This window comes from Patiria miniata, unplaced genomic scaffold (genome assembly GCF_015706575.1).
Source record: "Patiria miniata isolate m_02_andy unplaced genomic scaffold, ASM1570657v1 HiC_scaffold_30, whole genome shotgun sequence".
Lineage (NCBI taxonomy): Eukaryota > Metazoa > Echinodermata > Asteroidea > Valvatida > Asterinidae > Patiria > Patiria miniata.
The window spans coordinates 9,665,117-9,680,721 of NW_024037070.1; positions in this window are offsets into that span (position 1 = coordinate 9,665,117).

The window sequence follows — 15,605 nt, forward strand, 5'->3', positions numbered from 1 at the left end:
AAAACAAGAAGCTTTTATTCACTTATGTCTATAGCTATAACACTTGTCCGGATTCATCGTATGTTGTCATTATAGGACACTCTAAGGCAGAAATGAAAATCCCTTTTTGGCTAATTACAAATTGCAATTGGACTAAGGTCACCTTTATTCACAAGAACTTGAATCAGAAAGTCCATAAAAAATTATTTCTTTTTTCATAACTTAAAACAGTCGGCGTTTGAACTGAATCGACACGAAGGGGATCAAGAATAGACGTTTTTCTTCGTAACTACTTACAATCCCATAAGAGTAAAGAGCTAGAAAACAGGCGTTGAACTGAGCACAATGAGCACGTGATACCTTTGCCGAGAATCTTCCGTCAAACTGAAAAGAAAGTGAAATTATGCATTTCTTTCTTCGTTCTACTTCTTCAATTTTGAAACAGCTTAATTCAAAACGGCGTGTTCTCTCGATAAGGTAAAATCTATCGCCGCTCGAAATTAATAGAAAACATTTTTTTTGTGGTTTCAAACAGACAACATTATAGGGACATTTTTTCCTGTGGTGAAAATGAACAGTGGCGAAGGAAATGTTGGCTGACGACGGCAATCTGTCTCGAATCTCTTTAAATTGGTTTCTGTCATGAAAATTCAGGAAATTTTGAAAGAGACAATTTAAACAAAGTATTAAAACTCTTTTCTATATTGCAGCAGTGGCGCTCTGGATATCCTAATAGGCCCTATCCAAGCAGACAGTGGTGCTTCTGGAAAACAATGCGATCTAAATGATGAGCGTCGTGTTTCATAAATGCAATTACATAATATAAGTATCATTTCACTCACTCCATTCACATTTCATTTTGGTACTATGAGGCGGAGGGACGGGGGCAAAACACATAGAAAGGGGGCAACAATACGATTCCCTGGCTACGTATATCGTTGGTCAGTCGTGGAAGAAGGAATATATGAGAAACGTTGATTCCGATGAACATTTGGGATTGTTTATAGAGTGTAGACCTACCAGACACTGTTTCAACTAATCATATAGTTTTTCAACCAACAAAATGTACCTGTTTAATTGTTGTCTTATGGTGGTTGGCCAGATTTTCTGTGTGGTTTTCCTCTAAATCTAATCTATATAAATAAGGGACCCTATTCAGTTTGTAGTTTGTATTTATATGCTTGCTTATGTCAGATCCAAGAATATTTCCGTTAACTCTGCAAATAATTGTGTATATTGTGTGGGTAAATTGGGCAAGGTCCATGACACCGACTTTCAATTTCCGTAACTTTATAACTGGGCAAGAATAAATGCATGGTCTCACAGTGTACAAAAAGTGGAAAAACATAGTACGTTGGAGTAAAACAATTTTCTGCACTCCATCACGGTACCTGCAATAATAATAACGGTCTGAGCGTAGAACTATAGTGGATTAGGTAGGTTGATGCCAATTCTAGATCTGTGAATCAGCGCTTCTCCTACCATGGAGGAAGAAAATACCGCGACTATGTCCGAGTCTTCACGGTCCATCTTCCCGCAGGCTTGCCCTGTCGTTCGAGCCGATGGTTGGCCAACCATGCCCTCGGAGCCAGGGATGTTACGGGGGGCGATATGACTTGAGATTACAGCGCATCACAGCTCGCATGAATGCGCGGAATGAGACGCGAGAGACCACACGTACACAACCTTGCCAATCGGTCTGCTATCAACCCTGGTGGTCCAAAGACCTGCCATAAAACAAAAAAATGGAGATGCCTTAACATTCGGCAATTACGTGAGAGTATACCTTGTACATGTACGTGGGGTCTGGGATTCGGATTGTTATTTACTTGGATCTTTCGGTCAAATTGAAGAAGATTTCTTCAAAGGTTTTCTTCGTTTTGTAATCCACTTAATGGGTTATTTATTTTATTTAAAGAACGTTGCAGAGACTACGTCGTAATTAACATGGTGTTTAGCCCATTGCTGATTTGTGAAGTTTAGAATATTTGTATTTTGGAGTATCGCATTTGTGACACTGCAATGTAGAATTATTGAAACCAAACAAGGGGTAGGCACCCGTTCAATAGAGAAGCCTCAAGGTTTTAATTGATTACCAATGAAACACTGATTGAAATATCATCATTAAATCTGTCTTGTTTAGCTTTTAAGAGCTTTAGGTTATTTGTATCTAAGTTCCACCAACCATAATAATGACACTGTAACCCATTTTAAGCGGGAGACAAGATCCGAGGAAGTTGGGAACATATTTGAACTCTTTACTATTTATAAGCCTCCAAATTTCAGGGTATATGTAGCAGGGAAAGAAAGCAACTTTCCCCCCAAAAGGGGAGGAAATTTATCTGAGGTTATCACTGGTCGTCCGCCGTTTTGGCGAGCGGTAAGCAGGTCAACTGGAGTTTGCAGACGACAAACGGCTCATTGACACAGCTGATTGGCGCCATTTCTCCAACATGAGTCGATACACGCGGGAAGTAATACAGGAACGGACCACTTCCCGCCATTATTATGCCTAGCTGCCCGCCAACAAAATTAGAACAATAAAAGTACTAACGATGGCCCAATAAAAGTGCAGAGATACAAACATGTCAACGTTCATCGTCGGCTGAGTTTGCTGGTTTTGGACACATTGGTACATGATGCCTCGGACATGCCATACAGTTATTGCCTAAGGCGGAAGTGTGGCACGTCATTATTATCAATTGTTCACATTTGACTAACTTCACACCATTTAAAGGGGTGGGTGATGCATCTTGTTATCATTGCTAATTAGTCCCGACCTCCCTTTCTTTTTTCGTTGTTATTTCTGGTTTGAACTTAACAGTTTTGCAAAGCAATGCGGGGATTTGGTCAAAGTGAGAGAGTGCAAGTCTCGAAACTATACGAATGTTTTGGTACCAAACACTCGTAGAACCACGGTTGTTTTTCCAATGCTTGAGGTATAGGAGCTACAAAATAAAACAATTCTATATTATCTTGAGCCAAAATTGTTTCCTTCAAGATTGAGTCAGTGGGCCTAGGATTGCCACTAAAGATAGCGGCTGGATCGGGGTACCGTCCACCACAAGCTATACCTCCTAACAGTGGGTTCCAACATTGTTCCGACCACTGGGGGGGGGGGGGGGGGGGGGGGCAGCCTTTGACACATCCCAAGCTGTACCCAGGAATCCAGGGTATGAGAGGTGAACAGTACGAGTCATCCAGGGACCTCTGGTCTGTTCCTTGCTCTACAGTTTGACCACGGGGGTGGGGTGGGCAGTGTCAAAACTTAAGGCAGGCGGCCACCGACTAATTTACTGCGCTGTAAAATTCATTCCTTACGCTCCATTAACAACTTGTTGTTTTGCCATTCTCGAGTATCGAACAAGAGGGCATGGATGGTGCCCGATAAGCGACCGCTATGCGAAACGTGTTGAAAGGGTAGGTATCTGCAGATGCTGCAGCTGCTGCAGCTGCATTTTGTATAATTTCAATGTTTTGTTGTTATTGGTCGTGAAGCTGCACTTTGAAAACGAAGAGAATCAGTGTTTTAGGCTTTTACGTAAAAGTTAACATTTGAAACCTCTCTCATCCCAGCTTCTCTTTCAAACGAACAGCGCAAATGGCCCAGTACAATTTATACTCATGCAGGAACTTCGTTTCAAAGACCATTGAAAAGGTTGTAGGCAATTCTCTATAAAGAAAAATAATGTATACATGTACATGTTCAAAACGTATCGCAACACACATCATTAGTTGTCATACCCATGGAGGAATAAGAACTCCTCCATGTCATACCCTGTTATTCTGTAGCAAGAAGGCAAATGTTACATGACACACCTATATCTCCAGTGTAACTATCGAACGGTAAACCCATTAAATGACGACTTGCAGCTTTAACATGAAGACAAAACCTGTATCCAGCAGTCTTACAGTGTCAAGTGCTGATCCCACCCACGTCGGTTGTAGACTCCCCTTACAGTCACCCGTCATTACCTGCTTCTGTCGTCCCAGGTTTGCCCCCCCCCCACCAGTCGAATCGACAGACCACGTAGCGCGCTCTTGTATATTTATTCTTCCATTGTGCCGTGGCTTGGGCTGGCAAGGGGGGGGGGGTGGTGTAGCGAGTTTATGAAATGCAACCGACCCTGCCCAACGATAATAGAGACTAGACGGTCTTACACAACACATAATAATCATATTATAGCGGCCCAGTTATTGGTGACCCTATAGGTACAGGTGATGGTCACGGGCTGGGGCTGTTTGGTCGTAGAGGGCGCATGGGAAGCGGCAAACCAAACTTCTGAAAGAAGGCTTGCATAAAACTTTGTGGAATTCGTTTAATGTACCTAATCATGACGCAAAATTCAATCTTACAAAATATGCTGATAAAGCCAAGATGTCTGAGGGAAATTGTTAAAAATGACAAAAACCTTGGGGAAAAAATAAGGTACGCATGGAGAAATTGGTTCGCTTTCAAAGTTTATTTTACCTCTCAAAATGTTTGTTTGAGGTTTTTTTAATGCCAAGCGATATGTTAATAAACTAACGACACCTTTATTTGTGTATTTTGCAGGTTTTTTTTTTTTTTAACGAGAATGGGGCCGTATGCCTCTGCTACGCTGGACCGGCACATGATGCGTGTGACCATGTGACGAATCGGACATGACTCAGAGAGTAGTTGGTGGGATTTGGGATTTCACACCGATTTTCTTCGGGCAACATTTCATTTCACGAATGTCAGAATGCGGCAGGAATACACAATCGACCGATGGTAAAAGAATGTTGTGTGGAGCAGGAAACGGCAATGCTGTTCGTGACAGTAATGCATACATTTCTAGAAACCAAGTACAGTCCCAAACGTGTTTCTCCATGCTTTAAAATCTTTGACGTTTGTCACCACTTCAAGCTTCACTCAGATGAGCCAATGTGTGCTTCAATAGTTTCTGAGAACATAGCGAAAGCGGCTTCAGAAAACATCTGATAATGGAAAAAGAAAACAGAGCGAGCGAGCTGAGACTTTGAACGAGAGACAGAAATCGAAGGAGCATGGGGCTCAAATTGAGTGAGAAACAGAGCTGACATGGCGTTGATGGACGCGGGTTGATAGCGTGTTTGTCTACGGCTCAGGGAACGCGCGGGATAGGGACTGCTTGCTTCGGTATATTACGGTGTGTGCGTGCATGCTCAATCCGTCATCTAGGCTGACGCCCGCGGGCCAGAGGTCAGGAGGTCAAGCTCAGGTCATGTCATGTCAGGCTCTCGACTTGATTCCCCTGCTTCCTTCTGGCTGTTGACGACGACATCATCATCGTGAACGCTTGGTTCTTCAGCAGTCAAGTTGGAGCACTTCATTTCTCAATGGACATGTCTTTCTGTGGAGGGTAGAATTTTGAGCACTCTCTATTTTTTTTATCGCTTGCATAGTTTCTCAGAAAGCGCTTTCGAGATGATTTCGTTATTTTTTTCTCAGTTTAGCGAAGAACCGTGTAAAAAAAAACCGTGCAAGGTGCCCCTTTACACCCGTCAAAGTTACGCTGTGGGCAATGTACATTACGAAGGCTTCGAGGGGACTTCATAGTCATGGATTTCTTTCTAGACTTCATAAACATAATATTGAGCTTTCGCCAATTATTGTCCCTCAAAGTCTGAGCGAAAACTGTTTAGTTACAACGAATCAACGCCCTCCGGTGGATGTTGGCAGTCTAACAATCAAGTAGTATTTTATTACATCCAAGTTGACCCGGAATCCGGGTTCCATGTGGCTCAACCTTTTTCTGAGTCAAGAATAACACATTTCCGGGTCAAAAACGACACATTTTCGGGTCAAAATGACACTTCTCCGGGTCTTAATTATACTTTTCCGGGCCAAACCGACCCGAAAATGTGTAAATTTTGACCCGGAAAAGGGTTGAGCCATTATAGAACCCGGATTCCGGGTCAAAGGGCCGACCTGAATATTTTTGTTAGTTTGGAGAAGCCTACCCGGCCCAATCGTTCCTCCTTAGTAAAGACACTGCGACGTTGCCAAGCCTTAACAGGCAGAGACCATAATGTGCATATGAATGAAATAAGCTTGAAATGTGCATATGAATGAAATAGAAGCTTTGAAATAAAGAAAGGTACCGGTATCTTTCAAAGGAAAGTGCAACAAATGAAAAGAAATATGGAGACACACATTTCAGTCTGTAAATTGTTTCGATTTTATTTTTCATATGGATTAAAATAACAAAGCATTTATTATTTGTAAACGCAGTTACGTATTTCTTTTATAGGTTTTATCTGGACTGTGAAAAAGTAAACCAAACATTGACTGAAATTTTCAACGATTTTTTAATGGACAATAATTCTATGAACCAATTTACATATCTTGCATCCTGTGACGGTAAAAATCAGTTACAGAAAAATTAAATTAAAATAAATGAAAATAAATCTAATTAATCCCGATTAAAGAGAAACAATAATATTTTTGAATATATTTTTGAATATATCATTTTCAATTTTTCATATCAAATCTTTTCGAAGGGATTTTCGAAACCAAGGCTGTGACTCTGGCTTCGGCTCCATGAGATGTAAGCCTCTGACTCTGGATCCAAACACTCCAACTCAATAAAGGTCCGTGTTTTATACAAATGAACGCAAAATCATATGGGTTTTTAGGTGAGTTGTGAAATGGAGACGAAACAGAAGCCAAAGACGAAAGCCGTCTCGAACCCCATAATATATTGCCTAATTATTAAGTGACGCGAGGACATAATAGCGTCACTTGCTGCTCACTGATTGGAGGAATTAAAACTTATTGCAAACCAATGAACAATACTTAATCACTGCACAAAGCAACGGAAACGTAGATGTATTGACAATATAATAAACCTCAAATTCATTATGTTTATAAATATATTTGTTTAATGAAAATTATACTTTTAAATAAATGAACTATAAATGAACACGTCGTTCATATTGTGTTTCATTTACTTGGATATACATTTGAAGTGTTTGTACCAAAATGAGATAGTATAGGTTTTCCCGGCTATTTTAACACTTGTATCACACGAATTCCCTATATCGATACTTTAATTTCGTCCCCGAACATCGCCAAGCTCACTTCTCAATTCGAATTTCAGAAAGCCACCCCTAGATTTCATTTAAGGTTCAGTATAATTCAAATTGTTAGCATTCCGATTCATCCAAAATCTTTGAAATTCGTCTCGTGAAGCAATCGGCGTTGAATTGAAAAAGCAAATTCGTTTTTTTGTCATTCGTTTTAATGTTCTTGTCGTTACATTTCGTCTCTGGTGACTAAAAACGTTACGATTAAAAATGTGCCCAATCTTTGGACTTGTTTGCGCATTAATTAAATTTTAATTTAACAAATATTTCCTTATAAATGAAAGTATAGCTGTAAGTTTTGAGGGTTTGTTTGACAATTAACATGGAAATCAGATATTGAACTTTCACAATATGCTCTTCGCTTTAAATTAAGCATTAAGATCAAACACCTTCGTAATGTTGCTCTTTGATATATGTTTATGAATAAAACAACAGAAATAAGGTATGATGTCTATCAAAGACCAACATTAAGAAGGTCTTTGAACTTAATGCTTAGTGTCCATGTCATAAGTGCATATTGTGAAATGTCAATTTCTGACTCTAATGTTAATTGTGAAACACAGAAATAAAAATTCATACCTTACAGCTAACTACTTTTATATATACATATAAGGAAATGTATGTTGAATTATCATTGTTTTAATACGCATAATTCTTCAAATAAGTCTAAAGATTGGGCGCATTTTCTAATCGTATACGATTTAAGTCACCAGGGACGAAATGTAACGACAACAACATGAAAACGAATGACAAAAAACGAATTTGCTTTTTCAATTCAACGCCGATTGCTTCACGAGACGAATTTCAAAGATTTTGGACGAATCGGAATGCTAACAATTTGAAGTATACTGAAACTTAAAGGGAATATACAACATTTGCAAACATCGAAAAATAAAACTACCAAGTTTTTACGAAATACCTTACTAGGATGTTGGTAAATGACAGTCTCAAGCATCTTGTAAAATTATGGCACCTGGTGTGAAGTCATTTTCAAGAAAATGGTATTTTGTATACATTTCCAACGGTGGTCGGCCGACCAGCGTTGGAAAAACCTAACTATTTTTCAACTACTGCTCCAAATTAACCATTTTTTCAGTCCAAATTTTGTTTGCTATTGGTTACATGTTTCATGAACGGGTGCAGGCCAGCTAGACTGTTTCTCGTGCCTTACAATTTTCCATCATCTATAAATTGATCCATTTTATCTTTTGTGGAGTCAGGGAACCAGACCACTTAAACATTTTTGTTTTTCTTGGTTTTTCCAACCCTTTCGAACACAAAACTTCAAAAATGTCAGTGTAACAATATTTGATCTATATCTACTAACCCTCAAATAGTTCATTTCTGAAAATTACATCAAAAACCAATGATGTACATTCCCTTTAAATGAAATTAGTGGTGGCTTTTTGAAATTCAAATTGAGATTTGAACTTGGCGATGTTCGGGGACGAAATTTAAGTATTGATATAGGGAATTTGTGTGATACAAGTGTTAAAATAGCCGGGAAAACCTATAGTAACTTTACAAAAAAAATAATGTAAAAACGGGTAATAGTTAGTATTTAAATGCTGTAAAGCGGGATTGTTCTGCTTTCATAGAATTGAAATGCCTTGTTTGTCTACTGCCTTAGGACTGAAATATTTCTTTCAATAAAAAGTAATGCCATTGTTGTTAGAATTTTGAGTTTTGACACTGCGACGAGACTAAGGACCCCATTAAGTTGATTTTTTGACAGGTCCTTTCACAGGGGCAGGTGCCGGCCAACCTTCTAGTCTGACCAACCTCTCTACACAACCTGCCGTAGGCGCATTCTGATCGTCTCAAATTTGGTTACTCTATCTTCTTTTTCTTATATTCTATGTTAGTTTGCGCAAAAAAATATGCGTCCCCGAGCAATCAAGAGGCTATCATTGCTGGCAAGGAAGGCTGCAAAGTGACGGGAAAGCCCCGGAACAATAACAACTTCTTGGCAAGAGGGTCCAAGGGAGTGGAAACAGTATCCGCGGCGACTGAGGAGATGTGGGACGCAACAAGAGCACTTATAGGGGAGAGAGTTGATTGGCATGTGGTGCGGTGATGTATACACGGTAGGACTATTTTCACGGCATCGGCTTTCCGTTGGGGCCAGCGATGGGGGTGGTGTTAGTACGGTGCTGATGAGATGGCAACGGGCAGAGAAACATCACAAGTGACAACTTGCGGACAGCCATCAACCGCCAGCCCCTCCCTCGCCGCCGGAGAGGGGAACTAGCGGAAGATTGTCCCTCGTGGGGGGAAACCATGAGATGATTGACATGACGGAACAGGCTCCCATATGGCCCCAGGGTTCAAGTCAAGTTCGTCGCCAGTGACGACTCTTACGATCGTCTCCCCTACGTGACACAGCTAGAGTTCTACCCTGTACACTTGACCAATGGTGCGTTTCATTACTGCGTCGCCCAAAACGAAAGTTAAAACTCATTCCCCTATCCCCTTATCAAAAAAACAAATAGTTTAAAAACGGATGTAGTCAGACTGTTGTGGATGGACGCTGAAAAAGATGCAGACGCTGGTGAAATCGATCCTCATCTTTCGTCTCGCTCGATAAAAAGGACTGCGGATTTGTCCTCTCGATGTCTCAGTATCGATGTCATTTCTCGATTTCAATGTCTTACTCCAGTGACTGGCTTGCCAAGCCCCCGGTGGGATACTATCCATGCTGCTCTCTCCATCTCTGGCTTTAACTGCCTGCCTGGCCATGTTGTTGTCACCTCGTATATACGCGGCTCTCTAATCATAACACCGTATGGGACCAGCCTGCTCGCCTGGCCCACACAAGCCGATGGAGCTCACGTGTAATGTGTCACTGACGCTAATTGGACGGCCTGCACGAAATATGGCAAGAAAAAACGGAGAGGGATAAAAACAAGATGGTTGAGAAAAAGCCTCAAAAAGAAGAAGAAAATCAAAAGGTGTTTTCGACTTTAGTGGCGGGAAATAATGGGTTGTGATGAGGTATTGAAAAGATGGAAAGTCTGATATACTGACACCCCACGTAGTGACTGGCGGCCATTTTAGGTCAAGGGTGGGTCAGTAATGTACGGCCCAATGGTTACCAGGGGCCACTTGGAACTAAAACGACACCAATTACCAAGGCACAATCAACTAAATTGGTTCTAAATCATCCTAATCTGTGCAATAACGCGCAACAATTACTTTACCCAATAATCATCTTGATAAAAAAAAAAAAAACCGAGAAAACTGAGTTTATATATAAACGGCGGCGAAAGAGACGAGGGTGGTGACGTCATCTTACAATGAACAGTTTATACAGTTTTTTGTTTGGACATTTTGCTAAACTTTGCCATGAATTTACAAGCAAGGGCACTTTTCTATTAATGTACTATTTAGCAATTGGATTTTTGTTTTAATGTTTCTTTGTATCAACGAGAACGGTATGTGTCATTGTAATTGGATGTCCGGTAAACCAATGCTTGACGTAGCCGAATGTGGAGGAATAATTTTTGAAGCACAACGATTCACACACATTCGCTCAATTTCGCTGTACAAACGTATGTGAATATCAAATATCAAACTAACTTTATACAATAGTCTTTTCTACAAAAAATATGATACCATGCTAGATGGACTGCTATTTTTACACGGCGTCTCGCGATTCAGCGATAGTTCGTTCTATTTTCAAAAGCGTAACTTTGGCTCAATGTCCGTATAAGGCACTTAAGGCCTGATGTTCCGGAGGGAAATTGCAATGACTTTGGTCAATTCAAATGATAGAAAAACCTTTTTTCACCAATTTCTTATCAGAAAGGGAACAAGGGCGGAGCTCGGTCTCGAATGGGGGAGGGGGATGCTTCATGCCCACAATATCACGTCTGTTCATCTTATCAAGATGTATAACAATGAATGGGTTCTCATGGTCTTCTTTACCATGTTTGGTAGACATGAATGAGCTCTTTCGTGCATTGTTTCTGCACTCCTCACTCGAATTAAACTGTACATGTATAGTTGGAGACGTCCACATCTGGTCTCCACGATTTCGCAATTTCCTTGGATTTTTTTTCTTCAAAACTAACCTATTCACTAAGAAAAAAAAGCCAAACATTTCAAGAGGCATTTATCTCAATCCGTGACGTTTTTACGGTTGCGAGGGGAACCAGCGTGTCAGACAGGCATCACTCGGCCGGCTAGGGTTGTTTTTCGACCCGTCATCATTCAGGGAGGAAAGGGATGATAAATGATTGGATTTGGAGTCGGTCTACAGCGGCTTTTGTAGATTGCGGCGAGAAAAGGAGGGGGGGGGTGTAGAGGGCTGTTTGGGCATCTCGCAATGTCTCATAATAATCATCAAGACGGGAGGCCTGGTCCCTAGTCGGTGTGGTTCGTTGGTCTTACCCCATGGAAACAACTACAGACACACCGCTTATTCCTTGATCTATGGTCAGACCGCCTCGCACGCCAGACCTACCCGTGAGTTTGTTTGGCATCATGCACATCGAAGGAAGGGAAACATGATTTCTGATCATTTCCTGAAATGTGGTTGGAATATTTTCCGAACGTAAACACTATTGGTATACTAAGTAAAAGGTCAACCGTGATAAAAGACATCGACAGCAATTGAATATGCCACATAATTATATTTCTATGTAACAAATGATTAAACCTAGCATTTCGCTGTCATGGTCACGGACAAAATAATGCCTTTATCCCAAACGTTTATACCACTGTCATTTTAAACAATTTTTAAGTTGCTCTGCTCTTCAACATAATCGATTTATTATTCTTAACGCATTTTCCCTTTTTATAAACATATTTTATTGAAACGGAAAAGCCACTTTTATAATTTGGACCTTTTTAACCCTCTGAAAATACGATATATTCGGGTAGATAATTGTCGGGATGCAAATAATTTGTAATGTATTCCTTAATTATTTTTGTTTGTTTAATGTCTCATTCGTACTTTTGTATTGCTTGAAGAGTACAGGTATCAATTTAACAGCAAAATCAATTTTTCAGCGTACAACTCGAAAACAGCACGAGGAGACCAACTTTAAGTGCATTTGAAGCAACGTCAAAAGATTCCAACCATTTTCAAAAACACAGAATCCAGAAGACTATGAACTCGATATCGGTCTGTTCTTGCAAAGATGGGACCAAATCGAAGGCTGCTCTTGTAAAACAAAGATTCCGTGTGGAATTACTTTTTAATCTATCATTAAAATAATAGCATTCATATTGCAGGCAAAGCTTGCCATTGTAACCTACAAACCAAACGTGCAAAGAGCTCACTACAAATGAAGCCAAAATAATTGAGATTCAACCAGTACTCTGACCTAAGACCACCGCACTGAAAGTCCAGTGCTCCTTCGACAGAACAACTCACAACCTTTTGACTGCCAAAATAAGTCATTTTTTCCAACACGACCATTTTTCTTAATTTTATTCACCGAAATCAGTCGGGCCCGTTTGAAACTGCGAGTGGTATGCTTATTGTCAATCAGCCATGGTTAGCGGTTGTATGTTTTTACGAGGTATTAATAGTATTCCACAGACCTTGCGGGTTTTTTCTCTCGTCTAAAATAAAATGGTGTCTTAGACTCTTGGGTGACCTTGGGGATGAACTTGAAGCGTTGCGATGGCCAAGTCGAGTTTGTTGTTCAGATTTTTTTTGCAAGACCCGCGACACCCGATAACTTGATAACAAGGAAGGCGGGAATTTTATCGGGCGTCGGCGGCCTAGTTTACCGTTACTATCGTGACCACCTGCACCGTACTAGCTGATTTACAATACAACGATAAAAGAGAAAATGTTAAATGAAAAGTATGGAATAAGCATCGTTATTAAAATAACGAAATCAATTACTGTCTAGTTTCTCCAGATCTTTAGAACCGATTGGAAATCCAATCGCAACGGAAAACACGCGCCGATTGTTTCAACCATCGACTAGATTGATTCCCGCCATTCGCTGTAATCTTGAGAATACATTTCTTAAGACAGATTTTCAGTTGTACCTATAACTGACCCTCATCGGATTTGACACATTAATCGGATTTGAAAACATATTTGTACAAAAAGACAAGGTATCGCCCAAGCTAATTTAACATTTACAAACACTCGAATGTTGGTTGAGAACACGGTGTGTATCTTCAACGTTAACCCGACCCACATTTATAGACAAGAATAATCCGGGGGCGGAGCTAGTGTCGAAGAATGAGGGCGCACAGTAAAAAAAACCACAAGGCCCAGAAGTGTATCTCCAATACATCAAATTAATGATTAAAATTTGTTATTATAATTCCACTTTTATTCCAAATATCTCAAAGTGTGTTATCCAAACTGACGTTGGCGTTTTTGGTCCGTGTAAACCGGTTCGCAGCGGACACCACCGTGATGCCTGGCCCCTGGATCCCCGCCCCTCGCCCCGCTCGTAATTCCGTTGTTTACGGGGTGCGAGTCCCATCGTTGACAAGGGCGGGAAGTTTCCAAGGAAATAAGATAGCTTTGTTGTGAAACACACTGATACCAGAAAGCATTTGTAAATCGATTAATCGAGATGGCGAGAGGTTTGGACAGTTGCCGCATGACAAACAATATTAAGAGTTTTCTTCGAGTTCTGATGAGCAAAGCTTTTGGGGCAGGAAAAGTGCAACCTAGGGGCAAATTTTGTTTGGAACGATTTGATTCGCAACGTGCGTTAGTCCGTATCGTTTGAATGCCAAATTGTCATTTCTTTAAAATGAGAGAAATGAACTGAAAGCGGTAGTAATTGTCCTTATACATGGAAGGCTGAGCAGAATAATGTTACCAAAGTAATAGAAACAATGCATTTTATCGTAAGGAAATTTGAGTCTAAAATCTACTCAGATAATAATAAGCCTTCATATTAAAATAAGTCATAACGCGTTCTATGGATTATCGGCAGCGGAAATCATGGTGCATACTTTCCTTGCAGACATGTTCACTGCGATTAACGATGATTTGAATAAAAAAAAACCGCCTGAAATAAATCTTAATTTGTAATCTCCTATATAATCTTTATCTGTATCAAATTCTTTCAGAGTGCCATTAAACTTTGTTTTGCTTATGTTTTGTCATTTATAAAAGAATCACATTTGTTTTCAAATTCTCCTATTATGCGGTAACCTCACAGCACGGAGCGCTATTTTTGATGAATGTTGTATTTATTTGGACATTTTGTTTGACTGAGTGATCTTCCTAACATAAAAACATTTACACATTGGTTCAAAGTTTTGTAAATAAGCAGTATATAGAGCACAGACAGAGGACTGTCTCCGAACGTTTACCATTACAAAAGTCATTTAAAAACTGATTCGAGATCAGTTTCCGTTGATGTTAATACAGAGAGAGAAATTACGACGAGCGATTACAGAAGATGCATTTAAATAAAGTAATGAATCCAATTAAATCCCTATTCTTCCAACTTGCAAACTTTGTGTTCATGTCATTGTTGTGTCTAACATAAGCAATTTCTTTGTACGTTTTGTTGCTAACCCATCCTTCTATACGCATGTGCCTAACTTCCAAGCTTTTAGTTTTTGTTTGTTTCATTTTTTAAGGGGTAGGGTTAGATTTTTTTGTTTTCGCCAAATGGTGATTCATGAGCCGCCATTTCCGTCCCATCCCTCGACCGGCTAGCAGCGACTTGAACCCCAGCGTCTAATTGACTGGCCAGCCCGGCAACTCTCTCGGTGATTTATGCCTCATCCGCGTGTATGATCGCCCGTCGCACGGAGTCCGCGTTTGACAGCGGACGATCGGCTAAGGACCGTGGGGCTCTGCGCTCCGATCACCCCGTCGGGTCCCTCCTGATGGATGGTGCATCCCCGCGTGCGGCTCCACCTCATCAAGACCCCAACCGCATTGGGGGAGATTACTTTCTTAAGAAAACAACGAATTTTTACCAAATTTGGTGTTTGTGGCAGACGGATTGGCCGGGCGCTGACGTCTCTTGACGGGGAGGAACCATTAATTAAAAGAAAACAAGTTTGGGTCTGGCCGGCACCGCTACACGTCAAGCCGCAATGATCTCTGGGCTAATTTACGATGCTTCAAGATGCGCAATAATCAGACAGGAGAGAGATCAGAAGACTCATCTTTACTTTTTGTCTTGGATCTAGATATTGAAAATAGGGTTTATAAAATCAGACAAGAAAACCCAACTCAGTAAAGTGACGCACGCAACGGAACCGCGGCAAAAATATTACAAAAAGGGAAGATGGCTCTCGCATCAGACTGACGTAGCCGGCTATTGTTTATACAAATCACGCCAACAATTTTATTTTTTTGGTTATAAACTACACTTGGCATTTCCAATGACCGATTACGTCATCATATACAGCACAGTGGGTCGGAGCCCTGCAGTATGTATAGGGTTTATGGCGTACACGATATCTTGGCATCAGACGTTGGCTCCGCATTTTGTTGAGTGAATTTTTGTAAAACAAAATGTATTTTTTGAATTGTATCAGAGAAAAAAAAGAGGAGAACGAAATTCAGGGTTTTACTAATAATGCTTTTA